At 49.9% G+C, this 16,759-nt stretch overlaps 1 long non-coding RNA gene and 1 other non-coding gene across 2 annotated transcripts; one reads left to right on the forward strand and one right to left on the reverse strand.

Moving 5' to 3' along the window:
• The first annotated feature begins 8,891 nt into the window (after window positions 1-8,891).
• Window positions 8,892-9,010, forward strand: LOC116969653. The gene has a single exon (XR_004410880.1). It is a non-coding gene; the product is annotated as a 5S ribosomal RNA (ribosomal RNA).
• A 550-nt stretch (window positions 9,011-9,560) lies between these two features.
• LOC116969644 lies at window positions 9,561-15,317 on the reverse strand. Its single transcript, XR_004410874.1, has 3 exons — window positions 15,225-15,317; window positions 10,034-10,035; window positions 9,561-9,574 (listed from the first exon to the last, which is right to left on the reverse strand). It is a non-coding gene; the product is annotated as an uncharacterized LOC116969644 (long non-coding RNA).
• Window positions 15,318-16,759: the final 1,442 nt, after the last annotated feature.

Here is a 16,759-nt window from a genome sequence, read left to right on the forward strand (position 1 = left end):
TGACGTATTATAAGTAATCCATTCCACCTTTTTTGTTTTTTTGTTATTTGTAACTCTTTATTCTCCCTTTCTCTCTTTTTCTATATAAAAAAACACGAGAAGCAGTAGTAATCGACAATTGAAAATGTTAATAACGTATGACTGTTGTATATGAAAAGTTTTTTTACTATAATATGTAACTATACTCTATAGTATGTATACTTCTAATAAAAATATTATAAAAAATAAAAAAAAGAAAGATGAGAAGGGATCCTATTGAAACACATAAGATTATTAAGGGTTTGTACACGCAAGAGGCAGGAAACATTTTCTCGATGTTGCGGGAGTCCAGAACCAGGGGCCACAGTTTCAGAATAAGGGTTAGAACGGTTATGAGGACACACTTTTTCACACAGAGATGTGGCGAGTCTGTGGAATTCTCTCTCAGAGGGCGATTCTCTGGATACTTCCAGGAGAGAGCTAGATAAGGCTCTTAAGGGAGTCAAGGGATTTGGGGTGAAGGCAGGAACGGGAAAATTGCGGTGCTGGCTCAAAGGGCAGAATGGCCTACTGCTGCATCTTTTGTCTATTGAGGTTCCTTGTGGGAGGAGGGGGAGCATTAGGTCCCAGTGCAGGCAGACCACGTGGTGTGAGAATCTGCAGGGTGGAGATTCCAGGTCTGGTCGAGGCCCGCGGGGAGCGGAATGGCACGCGGGCGAAGAGTTGCTAGTGCCGGTCAGCGGATGATCGTGAAGGCAGCGAGGATCGGCGGCTCCAGCGAGGCAGCAAGGGCGGCAACGACCACGGGTGAGGTCACGCGGGAAGTACCATGACAGCGGCATCCTCGGTTGTCCAGGTCCGAGATCGGTTATGAAGGCGGTGAGTTTTGGTGCTGCTCCTCGTGGTAGCAATGGCGTCGCGGGGTTGTCAGTTCCACCTGTCCCTGACTCCCACAAGCTGGCTCTCTCCGATTCGCCTTATTCCCCCAATCTGGCCACCTCCCATCCCCCTTACTCCCTCAAACTGGCCACCTCCCAACCCCCTTATTTCCCCAACCTGGCCACCTCCCTTCCTCCTTACTCCCCCAAGCTGGCTCCCTGCGATTCCCCTTATTCCCCCCAAGCTGGCTACCCCCCAACCCCCTTACTCCCCCAAGCTGGCTCCTCCCGATGCCCTTTATTCCCCCAAGCTGGCTACCTCCCATCCCCCTTACTCCCCCAAGCTGGCTACCTCCCAGCCCCCTTACTCCCCCAAGCTGGCCACCTCCCACCCCCCTTACTCCCCCAAGCTGGCTCCCTCCGATTCCCCTTATTCCCCCTATCAGGCTACCTCCCAACCCCCTTATTCCCCCAACCTGGCTACCGCGCATTCCCCTTACCCACCCAAGTTGGCCACCGCCCGTTCGCCTTACACCCTCCCCCCCAAGCTGGCTCCCTCCCATCCCTTACTCCCCCAAGCAGGCTCCCACCGCACTGTCACGGGCTATGTGTCGGCAGCGCACACACACACGGGGCCGAGTGGAGCTGGGCCGCGTCTCCGGGCAGCGGACACACGGGACCATAAACCCGGTAACGTTCCTGTCAGCTGCAGCAGAGTTGGGGACAGTCTGGTCCGTCCACCCACCCAGAGTCACTGACCGTGCTGCGCCAGCACGTGGACCCCCCTACCAGGGTGATTCACCCCCCCCCCGCCCCACACAGCAGAGTGATTCACTCCCCCGACCCACACATGGGGTGTTTTACCCCCCCCCCCCCCCCCCCACCCCCACATGGGGTGATTCACCCGGGTGCCGGGCTGTCTGTATCCCCGCCGCCGCGTTTCAGCTGCCAAACACCAAATGATATAGCCAAGTACAGGAACTATATTTGATGTAGTGGGGAGGTGTGCGACTGCCCTACGGCTACAGATATGCATGGAGGCGAGAATAATTTCTTATAATTTCTGGAGATGGTTGGCATTTTCTTTCATTATTGATAGCACAACCTGAATTATGAATTGCAAAGAGCACAGTTGTCAAAGTTCGTCTCTTAAAGAAAGCAGACAGCAACAAAATTGTTAAAGGTAAACCAAAGCAATTTTTTAATCAATTTGCCAGACGGGAGTGGCGAGATCTACAAAGAGCACACACGTTGCTCAGTGCTTCTCGGGCTCCACTCAATGAACAAAGGAAAGTTAGAGTAATTATACATTTTCTCATCAATAAAACACACCTAAATCTGAGTGAAAGATCTGTAGCCTACGGGAAACAAGGGAGGCTGGACACATATATTTGCAATGTCAGCCTTATTCTCAAATCTAGGCACAGCTTCAGTACAGCTGCCCATTCCGGAAGGACAACTAACTCCATTTTGTTTTCAAATGACTTCCATCTTGGTTCCAGAATGGGCATCCGTCTGTGAACTAAAACAAGCTTGTAAAACTTGGATGAAAGCAACTACCTTGTCCTTAGCTGGGACAGGCAGTTCAGACAGATATCTAATATGGTGCTGTGCCCAGACGATACATCTCTATGTTAATACATTGTTAATACATTGTTTCAGTGATTAGTATAAACCAAGCTTCTTAGATTTTCCCAGAATTTATTCTGCTGGGAAAGTTCTCTTTTAAATTTGACTGCTTTCTGTTTTTCAGCAAATCTCCATTTTTAATTTACGGACCAAATTAAATTATTTCACAGAGGTCAGGATAAACTTGCTTTATTTGTCACGTAAGGCACAAATGCGTCAACACTTTATTTATACAACCTTTAAAATGCCTAAGAAGGAACTGCAGATGCGGGAAAATTGAAGGGAGACAAAAAATGGTGGAGAAACACAGCGGGTGAGGCAGCATCAATGGAGCGAAGGAAGGAGGCAACGTTTCGGGTCAAACCCTTTTTTCAGACTGATGTGAGGGTGGGGGAGGCGGAAAGAAGAATGGAAGAGGTGGTGCCAGTGGACTGAGGGAGAGCTGAGAAGGAGAGGGGAAAGTAGGGACTACCTGAAAATATAGAGGTCAATGTTCATAGCGCTGGGGTGCAAACTGCCCAAGCGAAATATGAGGTGCTGCTCCTCCAATTTAACTCCAAGTGGTGGTCCTCACTCTGGCCATGGAGGATGCCCAGGACAGAAAGGTCGGTTTCGGAATGGGAGGGGGAGTTGAAGTGCTGAGCCACCGGGAGATCAGGATGGTTATGGCGGACCGAGCGGAGGTGTTTGGTGTGTGTGCATGAGAGTGTGTGCGTGAGAGTTTGTGTGTGAGAGAAAGTGCATGTGTGAGAGAGAGAGCAAGAGAGGGTGTTTGTGTGTGTGTGCGTGAGAGAGAGGGGGAATGTTGAGTGTGTGTGAGAGAGTGAGCGTGCGAGAGAGAGCAAGAGAGAGACAGTGTGTGTGAGAGAGTGGGAGTGTGTGAGAGAGCAAGAGAGGGAGGGTGTGTGTATGCGTGTGAGAGAGGGACAGAGAGAGGCGGTGTGTGAGAGAGGGAGCGAGAGAGGGTGGAGTGGAGAGAATTTGAGTATGAGTGGGGGGAGAGAGGAATGTATATGTGCAGCTTTAAGGGACATTGGTCAGGTAACATTTGGAGTATTGCATACAGTTCTGGTCACTCGATTACAGGACTGATGTGGAGGCTTTGGGGAAGGTGCAGAGATGGTTAACCAGAATGGTTTAAAGACAAGGAATTGCAGATGTTGTTTACAAAAAAAGACACAAAGTGCTGGATTAACTAAGCGGGACAGGGAGCATCTTTCTTTCCAGCATTTTGTGTTTACCTAAACAGCGCCTATCCACGTGGCAGTGTGCCAGCAGGCTGGAGGAGCGGTCAAAGGCCTTGCCACAGAACGGGCGCGTGAAGGGACGCTGGCCGGTGTGGACTCGCCGGTGCTCCAGCTGGTGGTCCAGGCAGGTGAAGCCCTTACCACAGGACGGGCAGGGGAAGGGACGCTCACCGCTGTGGGTACGCCGGTGCTGGACAGGCTGGACATGCGGGTGAAACCCTTGCCACACTCACCGCACACAAATGGTCTCTCTCCGGTGTGTAACCGCTGGTGCTCCCGCAGCCCCCGTGCTCTCTTGTCACAGTGGGAGCAGCTGCTCGCCGGCGTGGGTCCGCCGGTGCTGCCGCAACCCCCGCGAGCTGTCAAACGACTCACCGCAGTACGGGCAGTCGTAGGACGGGCCACTGGTGTGCACGTGCTGGTGAGACAGGGCGTGGGAGGCCATGGCAAAGCGCTCTCCATACTCCGGGCTGGGGACGGGACGGTCGCTGGTGTGCACCCGCTGGTGGGACAGCAGGGTGCCAGAGCGGGTGAAAGCCTTGCCGCGCTGGGCACAGGTGTAGGGCCGCTCCCCGGTGTGCAGGCGCCTGTGCCTCGTCAGATCTGGTGACGACTTGAAGCCTTTGCCGCAGTCGGAGCAGGTGAAGGACCGCTCGCTGCTGTGCACCCGCCGGTGCTGCCGTAGCCCCGCCAACTGGGCAAAGCTCTTGCTGCAAGTGGAGCAGCAATAGAGCTTCTCGCCCGTGTGTACCTGCCGATGGAACTTCAGCACATCCGCCGTCTTGAAGCTATTGCCACAGTCGGAGCAGGTGAAGGGCCTCTCGCCGGAGTGTAGGCGGGTGTGCTTCACCAGGGAGTCGTAGCGGGTGAAGCCCTTGCCGCACTCCGTGCAGTCGAAGGGGCGTTCTCCCGTGTGCATCCGCCGGTGGGCCTCCAGCAGGCTCGGCTTCTGCCAGGCCTTGCCACACACGTCGCACTCATAACGCTTCTAATTGTTGTGCCCCATCATGTGGTCCATCGAAGCTCAGCCCCTCGAAGCTCGGCCCGCACACCCAGCAGATGGGGGGGAGGGGCTCACCGGCACTCTGGCCGCCCCCAATGGCCGCTCAGGTCCTCATCTCTCCGTCCACAGCAACGGCTCCTAAACCCTGCAAGAGGGGAACACAGAAGGTCAACAAGCTGGCAAACAGGACATCACTACCACATATTGGGTACATTTATGGCGGAGGAAACCGTTATATAATTCTGCGCAGCACAGTGGCGCAGCGGTGCAGTTGCTGCCTCACCGCCAGAGACCGGGATTCGATCCTGACTACAGGTGCTGTCTCAGTGGAGTCTGTACATTCTCCCTTTGACCTGCGTGGGTTTTTACTCCGGGTGCTCCGATTTCCTCCAACATTTCAAAGAAGTTCAGGGTTGTAGAATAATCGCAAAATTGTTAAATTGTCCCTAATGTGCGTAGGATAGTGCTAGTGTACGGGGTAATCGCTGGTCGGCGCGGACTCCATGGGCCGAAAGACCTGTTTCCGCACTGCATCTCTAAACTAAACTAAACCAAAGAAGGGTCTCGACCCAAAATGTCACCCATTCCTTCTCTCCACAGATGCTGCCTGACCCGCTGAGTTACTCCAGCACTTTGTCATAGATTCATAGAGAGATACAGCGTTGGAAAGAAGCTCTTCGGCCCAACTCACCCTCTCCTCCCAGCCCCCTCACTCCCTGCTTCCACACTCTCTCTCTCCCTTTGGCTCTCTCTCTGGCGGTAGCAATTCTGTTCCTCAGATGTTATTAATACATTTTAGGTATGTACTTTTGTAGCAAACTTACCTACCTAGACATTTACTTTTAATTTCTATTGCACATGAGATTTTTTTTGTCATAATTTAGCAATTTAGCTCATACCTGTGGCCTTAGTTTAATACATTTTGGAGTCATGCTTTTATAATTGTTACTTTATTCAATGGAATTTTAATTTTGTAATGGGCCTTTCTTTCACTTTTTTTCTTTTAGCATAATGAATTATGCTTTTTGTTTAAAAAAATAAACATTTTAAAAAAGCCACAATAGCACAGCTACAACCGTTAGACTCAAAACTTTATGGACATGGGTTTAAAAGGCAGCCTGATGATTCATGCGGTACTTATGAAATGCCAACATATGTAATGTCATCACAGCAGATTTAGAATTATTTTACCGAGGGGTCGGGGTCCTGGTCGGATGTTTTGGGAACGACTCCACAGCCCAGTTTATGCCGCTCCCCTGTGTTTTTATAACATTATTTACTTCAGTTTTACCCCAGACCGGGTTTATTCCGCTTCCCTGTGTGTTTATAACATTATTCACCCGTTTTACCCCTGACCGGGTTTATTCCGCTTCCCTGTGTGTTTATAACATTATTTACCCCAGACCGGGTTTATTCCGCTTCCCTGTGTGTTTATAACATTATTTACCCCAGACCGGGTTTATTCCGCTTCCCTGTGTGTTTATAACATTATTTACCCCAGACCGGATTTATTCCGCTGCCCTGTGTGTTTATAACATTATTTACCCGTTTTACCCAGACCGGGTTTATTCCGCTGTCCTGTGTGTTTATAACATTATTTACCCCAGTTTTACCGGGTTTATTTCCCCAGACGTGTAGTTTATGTGGAGATTGACCTCAGCTCTCTCTCTCCTCCAGATTTACCGGGTTTATTTATTTCGCTGAATCCGCTGCTAATTTATTTATAACCTCAGTTATTGACCTGAGTGAATAAGAGGGGGAGACTGGTTTATTCATAACGAGTTTGACCCCAGTCCCCCCCCCCCCCCCACTCACACACACACACACGCGTGTACTGTACTGTAGATGATGTATCATTGACCTCATTCACATCTCCACCACGTTGACCCCACACACACGTGTACTGTACTGTAGATGATGTGGTCATTGACCTCACTCACTTCTCCCCCATGTTGACCCCACAGATCCCGCTCAATCCCCTGCAGCTGCTGATTTACAACATTATTTACGTCAGCTCCGTCCGCAGTGACGCCTCCAACTGCAGCTTCTCCGCCGCCATTTTCATGCGGTCGATGGGGGACTCGGCCCGGGGCTGTGGCGGGACCGGCGGGAGTCCATCTTGGCGATGGCAGGTGAGGTCGGCAGCCGCTGATTGGTCGGCAGCCCGCGGCCATCTTGGTGAGGGCAGGTGATAAAATCGAACTTGCCTCCACCACTTCCGCTGGAAGCTCATTCCACACGGCTACCACCAAATATTATAGAGCAGAGCTCTTCCAGTATCTTTGGTTAGTACTTGGATGGGAGACCGCCTGGGAATACCAGGTGCCATAGGCTTTTTTCCCCTCTCCCACCACCGGGACACACTCTCTCTCTCACTCACTCTCGCTATCTCTTTAGCTCTCCTCCTCCATCTTTTCCTTTTCATTTCAAGTGCACAAGCACTCCTCACCCCTACACTCCACACCCCCACACTCCCCACTCCATGCCCCACATCCCACACTCCACACCCCAAGCTCCAAACTCCACACCCACCTCCCCTATTCCTTTTTTTTGTTTATTTTATTAGAAGTTAATACAATACAAAACAATACAGTGGCACCTAATTTTAGGTGCCAACTATGTCATACCGTAATCCATTCTATGTACAACCTCTAGTTTTATGTTATGAGAAGGAAGTAAGCATGACAAGAAAAAGAAAACAATAGAAAGGGGAAAGAGTGGAAAAATAGATGGTAGAGAGTAGAAAAATGTGAAGTGTGGATATAAAAAAATTAAAATAAAAAATAAAATAAAAAAGAAAAGGTGGAAAGTAGAAATAGAAGAGAAGGCCCCTTAAAAGAGAATTTTTCAAATCTATATTCGGAGATATAGATCTATCCACGTCATGAACTGAAATCAGCAATCCTTATGGTACCGCTGCATCACATGATTCCAAAAAGTCGATGAAAGGAGACCAACTCCTTAAGAATTGGTCATATTTATCTATTAGTCGGAGTCTCATTTCTTCAAGGCGTGCTATGTCCATCATATTCCTAATCCACATTTTAACAGCTGGTATGGTTGTATTTTTCCAAAATTTAAGTATCAATTTCTTTCCAATTATTAACCCATAATTAAAAAAAACATTTTGGTCTTTATTTAAATTGGTATCTTCTCCTATTATTCCAAATATAATCCATTCCATTTTGGGTTCTATTCTTGACTTGAAGAGCTTTGTAAATATATCAAATATATCACTCCAAAATGTATTCAACTTTGTACATCCTACAAATGAATGTGTTATATTAGCGTTTTGAAACAAATATTTATCGCATCTGGGAGAGACGTTTGGATAAAATGTATTCAACCTCGTTTTTGAATAATATAGTCTATGTAATAATTTGAATTGAATTAAATTATGTCTTGTATTAATAGAACAGTTATGTGTATTCATCAAATACTTTTCCCATCTATCCTTCGAGATCTTTATCATTAGCTCATGTTCCCAATCTTCCCTTAGTGCTTCTGTTGAGGGTGATTCTCTATATAATATATTATTATAAAAGTATGATATTAATTTTTGTGAATCAGCCTTAATATTCATTGCTTCTTCTAAAGGGTCTAAAAATATAGTTTGAAATCTATGTGTATATTTCTTCATAAAGTCACATACCTGTATATATTTAAAATATTGATTATCCTTCAATTTAAATTTTAATTTTAATTGTTGAAATGATAACAGTTTACCCAATTCATACATATCCCCTACTTTCCTAATCCCCAGTCTATCCCATTGTTGATGTGTGTTGTCGATGAGAGAAGGTTTGAATGCGGGGTTGTTCAATAGTGGGGATAGTACTGATAAATTATTTAATTTCAAGGATACTTTTATTTGTTTCCAAATTCTTATTATACCTCCCCTATTCCTAATCTGCCTTCCTGTTCTTGCCTGCCACCCACCAATGTGGATAACGTGACATTCATCCACATGACACTGCGTTAGCCATGCATCTGCCCACTCACTCACTCACTCACTCATTCAACCTATCCAAGTCACCCGGTCGGGGTCAGGGGCCAAGGACCCTCGCCTCTCGCCTCTCGCTTTATCCAGTGAATGTCCAGACAATGAGAAGGACAGTTTGTTTGTCAAATACGGGTGACATGCGGTCACTGTCTGCCTACGGCCATACTAGCCTGAACACGCCCGATGCCGTCTGATCTCGGAAGCTAAGCAGGCGCAGACCTGGTTACTACTTGGATGGGAAACCGCCTGGGAATACCAGGTGCCGTAGGCTTTTTTCCCCTCTCCCACCACCGGGATACATTCTTTCTCTCTCTCTCACTCACTCACTCTCGCTACCTCTTTAGCTCTCCTCCTCCATCTTTTCCTTTTCATTTCAAGTGCACACGCACTCCACATTGCACACTCCCAGGGCTGCCAACTCTCACGCTTTGAGCATGAGAATAACGCATTTTGGGTAATTGTCACGCTCTCACGCTGATCACAAATGTTTCACGCTCCGTCTTCTGTGATCAACGATCACAAAGCAAGATGGCGCCTGCCTGCGGTGATTTTTGCGGAGCTCCGGAACATAAAAGGCTCAACTACAACTTCCAACAACTTACCTGGATCAGAAAAACGGCAGAAAGCGGTGCCGTTTCAGACAAGCTGCTTGAGCACCTCAAGGCTCTCGCAATTTCGCGAGCACCCGCAGCCGCGGGAGCCCCGGACTTTAAATGTTCCCACGCTGGCTGGAAATCACCCGACCCGACTGAGGAACCCAGGTACGGTACCTGGAGACTCCGGGATGTCCCCCAGAGCCAACGGGCTGGATCTTCCAGGAACAACGGAGCTGCAGCTGCCGACTTTGAGGGAACCCCCGTTCGTTACGGAGCTGGAGCTGCCGTCTGTGAGGGAATCCCCGTTCCAGCGCAGGTCCGCAGAAACAGCAGGTACAGCAAAGGAGCTGAGGGAATGCTCTGTGTTCTGTTTCACAGAGACATGGCTCACCCCTAGCTTCCCAGACTCAGCGGTCCAGCCTGAAGGGTTCTCCATCCACCGTATGGACCGTACCCTGGCATCTGGGAAAGGGAGAGGAGGGGGTGTCTGCCTCATGGTCAACTCTGCGTGGTGCTGACGTGGCAGTCCTGTCCAACTCCTGCTCTCCACACCTCGAATATTTGGCGATGAAGTGCCGTCCCTTCTACCTCCCAAGGGAATTCACCTCCATTATCCTGACCGTGGTCTACATCCCACCCCAGGCAGACGTCCGTCTGGCACTGGAGGAGCTGCACGCCGTGGTCAACAAACACCAGACGTCTTACCCCGAGGCATTCACCACCATTGCTGGGGACTTCAATAAGGCAAACCTAAAGAAATCACTCCCTAACTTCCACCAACATGTCTCCTGCTGCACCAGAGGACCTAACACCCTCGACCACTGCTACACCACCATCAAGAATGCCTATCGTTCTATCCCTCGCTCTCACTTCGGTAAATCCGACCATAACACGGTGCTGCTTCTTCCTACCTACAGGCAGCAATTGAAGAGCGCACCCCCAGAAGTGAGGACAGTACAGAGCTGGTCGGGGGGGGGGGGGGGGGGGCAGAGGAACAACTCCAGGACTGTTTGGAATCTGTAGACTGGGCAATGTTCAAGGACTCGGCAACGGACGAACGAATATGCCACAGTCGTTACAGACTTCGTAAAGAAATGTGCGGAGGACTGCATCCCTACAAAAACCTTCCGAGTGTTTCCCAATCAGAAACCTTGGACGAACTTTGAGATCCGCACTCTTCTGAAGTCCAGACACAGGGCATTCACTTCCGATGATACAGTGGCCGACATGAAGTCCAGATACGACCTTGGTAAGGCCATCAAAAAGGCCAAAAGGGACTTATGCTCCAAACTGGAGGATGAGACAGATGTTCGGCAGCTGTGGCGCGGCCTGAATGCAATCACCTCGTACAAGGCGAAACCAGGAGGCAGCTCGAATGCCGGTGTAACATCACTCCCTGACGAGCTCAATGCATTTTACGCACGCTTTGATAGGGAGAATACTGATGTGCCTTCCCGATCCCCCATTCGCTGTGATGGCATTTCAGTCTCAGTCATAGAGGCCGACGTCAGGAAATCCTTCAGAGGGGTGAACCCCCGAAAATCACCAGGACCTGATGGTATACCTGGTCGTGTTCTAAAAACCTGTGCGGACCAACTGGCTGGAGATTTTACGGACATTTTCACCCTCTCACTTCTGAGGTCTGAGGTCCCTACCTGCTTTAAAAGGGCATCAATTATACCAGTGCCCATGAAGAGTAAGGTGACGTGACTCAATGACTATCGACCAGTGGCACTAACGCCGGTGGTGATGAAGTGCTTTGAGAGGTTGATCATGGAGCAAATCAACTCCTACCTCGACAAAAACCTGGACCCACTGCAGTTCGCTTACCGCCACAACAGATCAACGGTGGATGCGATCTCGCTGGCCCTCCACTCCGCACTGGACCACTTGGACAACAAAAACTCATGTCAGGCTGTTATTCATCGATTACAGCTCGGCATTTAATACAATCATCCCCTCCAAGCTGGTTACCAAACTCGCAGAACTGGGTCTCTGCGCATCCCTCTGCAATTGGATCCTCGACTTCCTCATTTACAGACCACAGTCTGTTCGTATTGGTGGAAATGTGTCAGCCTCGATAACAATCAGCACGGGAGCACCTCAAGGCTGCGTGCTCAGCCCCCTGCTGTACTCACTCTATACTCATGACTGGTAGCCAGTCACAGTGCGAACCCCATCATCAAGTTCGCTGACGACACCACTGTTGTGGGGCGTATCACTGATGGGGATAAGTCAGAGTATAGAAGAGAGATCGAGCAACTGTCCATATGGTGCCAACGCAATAACCTGGCCCTCAACACCAGCAAAACCAAGGAACTGATTGTGGACTTTGGAAGGAGTAGGAGGGGGACCCACAGCCCCATTTATATAAATTGGTGAAAGGGTCAAGAGCTTCAAATTCCTGGGCATGCACATCTCTGAAGATCTTTCCTGGTCCGAGAACACTAATGCAATTATCAAGAAAGCTCATCAGCGCCTCTACTTCCTGAGAAGATTACGGAGAGTCGGTTTGTCAAGGAAGTCTCTCTCTAACTTCTACAGGTGCACAGTAGGGAGCATGCTGACCGGTTGCATCTTGGCTTGGTTCGGCAATTTGAGCGCCCTGGAGAGGAAAAGACTACAAAAAGTAGTAAACACTGCCCAGTCCATCATCGGCTCTGACCTTCCTTCCATCGAGGGGATTTATCGCAGTCGCTGCCTCAAAAAGGCTGGCAGTATCATCAAAGACCCACATAATCCTGGCCACACACTCATCTCCCTGCAACCTTCAGATAGAAGGTACAGGAGCCTGAAGACTGCAACAACCAGGTTCAGGAATAGCTACTTCCCCACAGCCATCAGGCTATTAAACCAGCCTTGGACAAAACTCTGATTATTAATAACCCATTTTCTGTTATTGCACTTTATCAGTTTATTTATTAATGTGTGCATATATTTATATTATGGTATATGGACACACTTATCTGTTTTGTAGTAAATGCCTACTATGTTCTATGTGCTGAAGCAAAGCAAGAATTTCATTGTCCTATACAGGGACACATGACAATAAACTCACTTGAACTTGAAATGTCAAAACAGCATGGTCCGCGGGTGTTGGAGAGCCGGGGCTGAGGGAGGTATGGGAGCAGCGGGCAGGGACAGATGCGGGGTGTCGGGGTTGGCGAGTGTTTGCGGGGCTGGCGAGTGGCTCACTGCAGCTCTGGCCATGGAGTAGTGCAAGAGTCCTGGGCCATCGGAGGCGTCGGAACTGTCGCGCCGCTGCCGCGAGAGTCTCTGTGCCAAAGGGACAGAGACTCCCAAAGGGAGGGGGAGAGAGAGAGAGGAAAAGGAGAGAGTAATAATAATAATGATGGATGGGATTTATATAGCGCCTTTCTAATACTCAAGGCGCTTTACATCGCATTATTCATTCACTCCTCAGTCACACTCGGTGGTGGTAAGCTACTTCTGTAGCCACAGCTGCCCTGGGGCAGACTGACGGAAGCATGGCTGCCAATCTGCCCCTACGGCCCCTCCGACCACCACCAATCACTCACACACATTCACACACAGGCAAAGGTGGGTGAAGTATCTTGCCCAAGGACACAACGACAGTATGCACTCCAAGCGGGATTCGAACCGGCTACCTTCCGGTTGCCAGCCGAACACTTAGCCCATTGTGCCATCTGTCGTCCCGAGTAGGGAGAGAGAGAGGGGTGAGACAGAGGGGGGGAGAGGAGGGAGAGTAAGAGGAGGGAGAGAAGAGTGGGGAGAGTGAGGTGGGAGAGAGGGGGAAGAGAGAGGGTGTAGGGTGAGCTTGATAGGCGGAGAGAGCGTTTTTGATCACAGTGGGGGAGAAGAGAATAGCTGCCCCGCTCTTTATCGCGCTTGTTTCGCGGCCTGCTCGCCTTTTTGCCGGCTTGTTTTTCTCTCTTTTGTTTCACCTCTCTTTTTCTCTCCCTTGTTCCCGCTGGCTCGGTTCCCCCTCGCCCTCTCGTCTCTCCCGTCCGCGCCCTCTTTGTTCGCCTTTCTCTCTCTCCCGTTCGGTTTGTCTGCTCCTTTTCGCTTATGTTCTCGCTTTTTTCCTCTTTTTTCTCTGCTCTGTCCCTCGTTTCTCTCTTTTGTTTCTTCTCTCCCTCTTTCTCGCCTCTCTCTTTTTCCTTATCTCCGGCGTTCGCCCTCTCTCTTTTTCTCTCCCTGCTTTCTTTTTGTCTCTCTTTCTTTGCCCGATCGTTTCGCTCCTTTCTGTGCCCTCTCTTTTTCTCTCTCTTGGTTGCGCTCTCTTCTTCTCTCTCTTCTGTTGTATTCCTCTCTTTTCCTCTACTCCCGTCGCTCTCTCCTCTCTCTCTGTTTCCTTCTCTCCTCTCTTTCTCTTTTCCTCTCTCTTTTTCCCTCTTCATTATCTCTCTCTGTTTCCTCTCTCCTTTCTCTCTTTCCTCTCTTCTCTATCTCTTTTTCTTTCTCTTGTTCCTTTTCTCTCTTTTCTTCTCTTCCTCGGTCTCTCCTCCCTCACTTTCTCTCTCTTTAGAAGGCTCACTTGATCCCTCTCCCCCCACAGTTCCCTTCCCCCCCATTCATCCCCATCGGCACCAAACCCACTCCCCCTTAAATCCCTCCTTCCCCCCAATACTCACTTCACCCCTTTTCCACATCCAGCCTCCCAGCCCCCTCCCTCCCTCCACACTCTCCCTCACTGTCTCTCTTTTTCTCTCTCTCCATCTGTCTCTGTCAGTCTATCTGTCTATCTCTCTCTCTCACTGTCCTGTCTCCCTCTCTGTCTCTACCTCTTCCCACTCTGTCTGTCCCTACCCCTCCCCACCCTCTCTCTCCCTCACTCTCTGCCTCTCTCTCTACCCCTCTGTCTCTCTCAGTCCCTCTCTCTGTGTATCTCTCTCTCTTTCTTTCTTTCTCTCCTTACCCCCTCCCTACCCTCTCTCTCCGTCTCTGTCCCTCTCTGTATCTCTCTCTTTCTGTCTCTATCTCTCCGTGATGACTACGCCACCACACTCTCTCTGTCTCCCTCTCTGTCTCTCCGTCTGACTACCCCACCACACTCTCTCTGTCTCCCTCTCTGTCTCTTACTTTCTCACTCTCTCTGTCTGTCTGTCTCTCTTTCTTTCTGTCACTCTCTTCATCTCCCTCTCTCTCTGTCTCGTTCTCTTTCTCTCACTCAATCTCTGTCTGTCTTTCTTTCTTTCTCTCTCTCTTTTTCTCTCTATCTGCCCCTCTCTATCTCTCTGTCTCTCTCTGTCACTCTCGCTCTCTCTCCCCCTCGCTCTCTGCCCCCTTTCTCTCTCTCTGTCTTGTTCTCTCTCTCACTCTTTCTCTCCATCTCTCTATCTCTCTCTCTGTGTCTCGCTCACTCTGTTTATCTATCTCTCTCACTCTGTTTCTCTCTGTCACTATCTCTCTGTCTCTCTCTATCTCTCTCGCTCTTTCTATCTCTGTCTGTCTCTTTCGTGCCCTATTTCTCTCTCTGTCTCTCTACCCTCCCCACTCTCTCTGTCTCTCTCTCTCTACCCATCTCCACTCCCTGTCTCTCTGTTTCTCGCTCTCTCTCTGTCCCTCTGTCTCTCTTTCTCTCTCTACCCCTCCTCGCTCTCTCTCCATCTCTCTCTCTGTCTCCCTCTCTCTGTCTGTCTCTGTTTCTCTCTGTCACTCTCTCTGTATCTCCCTCTCTCTGCCTCTCTGTCTCTTCATCTCTCTCTCTCTGTCCCGTTCTCTTTCTCTCTCCCTCTGTCTCTCACTCATTCTCTGTCTGTCTCGCTCACTCTGTCACTGTCTCTCCGCCTCTCGCTGTCTCTTTCTCTCTCTCTGTCTCTCACTCATTCTGCCTGTCTCTCTCACTCTGTGTCTCTCGCACTCTCCCTCTGTCTCTCTCTGTCTCTTTCTCGATCTTTCTCTCACCAGGGTCCGGGGTCTCAGCGCCGGTTCATCTTCATCTTGTTCCCGCCCAAAGCTCACGTCACCACTCGCCTGGAGGACCGGCCTGGAGGACCGCGGGCGCTCCACGTCACCAACCGCCTGGAGGACCGGCCTGGAGGACCACGGCCGCCTGGAGACAGAGCGCGAGTGAAGCGCGGACCTTCCCGGGGGGGAGACGGGAACGAGACGGAAGTGAGCGCAGGGCCTCAGCCGGGAAATGACGTACTCCAGCGGTGATGACGACAGTGGTGAGTGACGGCTGGGGGGCGGGCGGTGTGGGTGACGCATGCGCAGCGGTGGAGTTGCTGCCTGACTGCCACAATGATGGATCCTCCCCCCCCACTACCGGGAATCTCTTGTCTCTTGTCTCTTGTCTCTTGTCTCTTGTCTCTTGTCTCTTGTCTCTTGTCTCTTGTCTCTTGTCTCTTGTCTCTTGTCTCTTGTCTCTTGTCTCTTGTCTCTGTCACTTTCAACCCCGCCAATGCATCCACATCCACAATATTAGCTTTTCATAATGCCCCCCCTCACCCTCCTCGGCTGATGAAATTTTGATTAAAGTAATGCTAAGAAGCAAGTTTATATGTAAACTAAACGACTTACCTTATGTTTTGTCCCATACGTGAGATCCGTCCCGTTGTCGGCGTTAGAAGTAGACTTGTATTTTACTCCAGCGCTTAAATTGTTCCGCCTTTTTTTTTTAATTCCGAGAACGGCAGTCGGAATGATTATTCAGCATCAGGTAGTAGCCCGAGAAAATCTATCTCGGACAGGCAGGAGAAAACGGCATTTTAATCCCAACCCTCCCTCAAAGATACCAAAGTCGCATGCACGACCAGTGACAGAAATGCAGCGCCGCTGAAGGTAGGTTTTATAACATACCTATCCTTAGCATCCTCAGTCATAAGCTGAGAGAATGGAGCGGCTGGGCTTGTATACTCTGGAGTTTAGAAGGATGAGAGGGCATCTCATTGAAACATATAAAATTGTTAAGGGTTTGGACACGCTAGAGGGAGGAAACGTGTTCCCGATGTTGGGGGAGTCCAGAACCAGGGGCCACAGTTTAAGAACATGGGGTAAGCCATTTAGAACGGTGACGAACAAACACTTTTTCTCACAGAGAATTGTGAGTCTGTGGAATTCTCTGCCTCAGAGGGCGGTGGTAGGCCGGTTCTCTGGTTACTTTCAAGAGAGAGCTAGATAGAGCTCTGAAAGATAGCGGAGTCAGGGGATATGGGCAGAAGGCAGTAACGGGGTACTGATTGGGGATGATCAGCAATGATCACATTGAATGGCGGTGCTGGCTCGAAGGGCTGAATGGCCTACTCCTGCACCTATTGTCTATTGTCTAGTGTCTGTAACACAGTCTCAGAGACCCAGAACGACAACCAAAGCACACAACATAGGCCCTGGGGCCTATAATACATGCCTGGAGTCTATATCTGGCCAGGGGCCCACAACGCAGACTCGGAGGCCCAGAACTTAGGCCTTAGCCTATAACACAGGCTCGGAGCCTACAA

The sequence above is a fragment of the Amblyraja radiata genome, unplaced genomic scaffold (assembly GCF_010909765.2).
Source record: "Amblyraja radiata isolate CabotCenter1 unplaced genomic scaffold, sAmbRad1.1.pri S93, whole genome shotgun sequence".
Lineage (NCBI taxonomy): Eukaryota > Metazoa > Chordata > Chondrichthyes > Rajiformes > Rajidae > Amblyraja > Amblyraja radiata.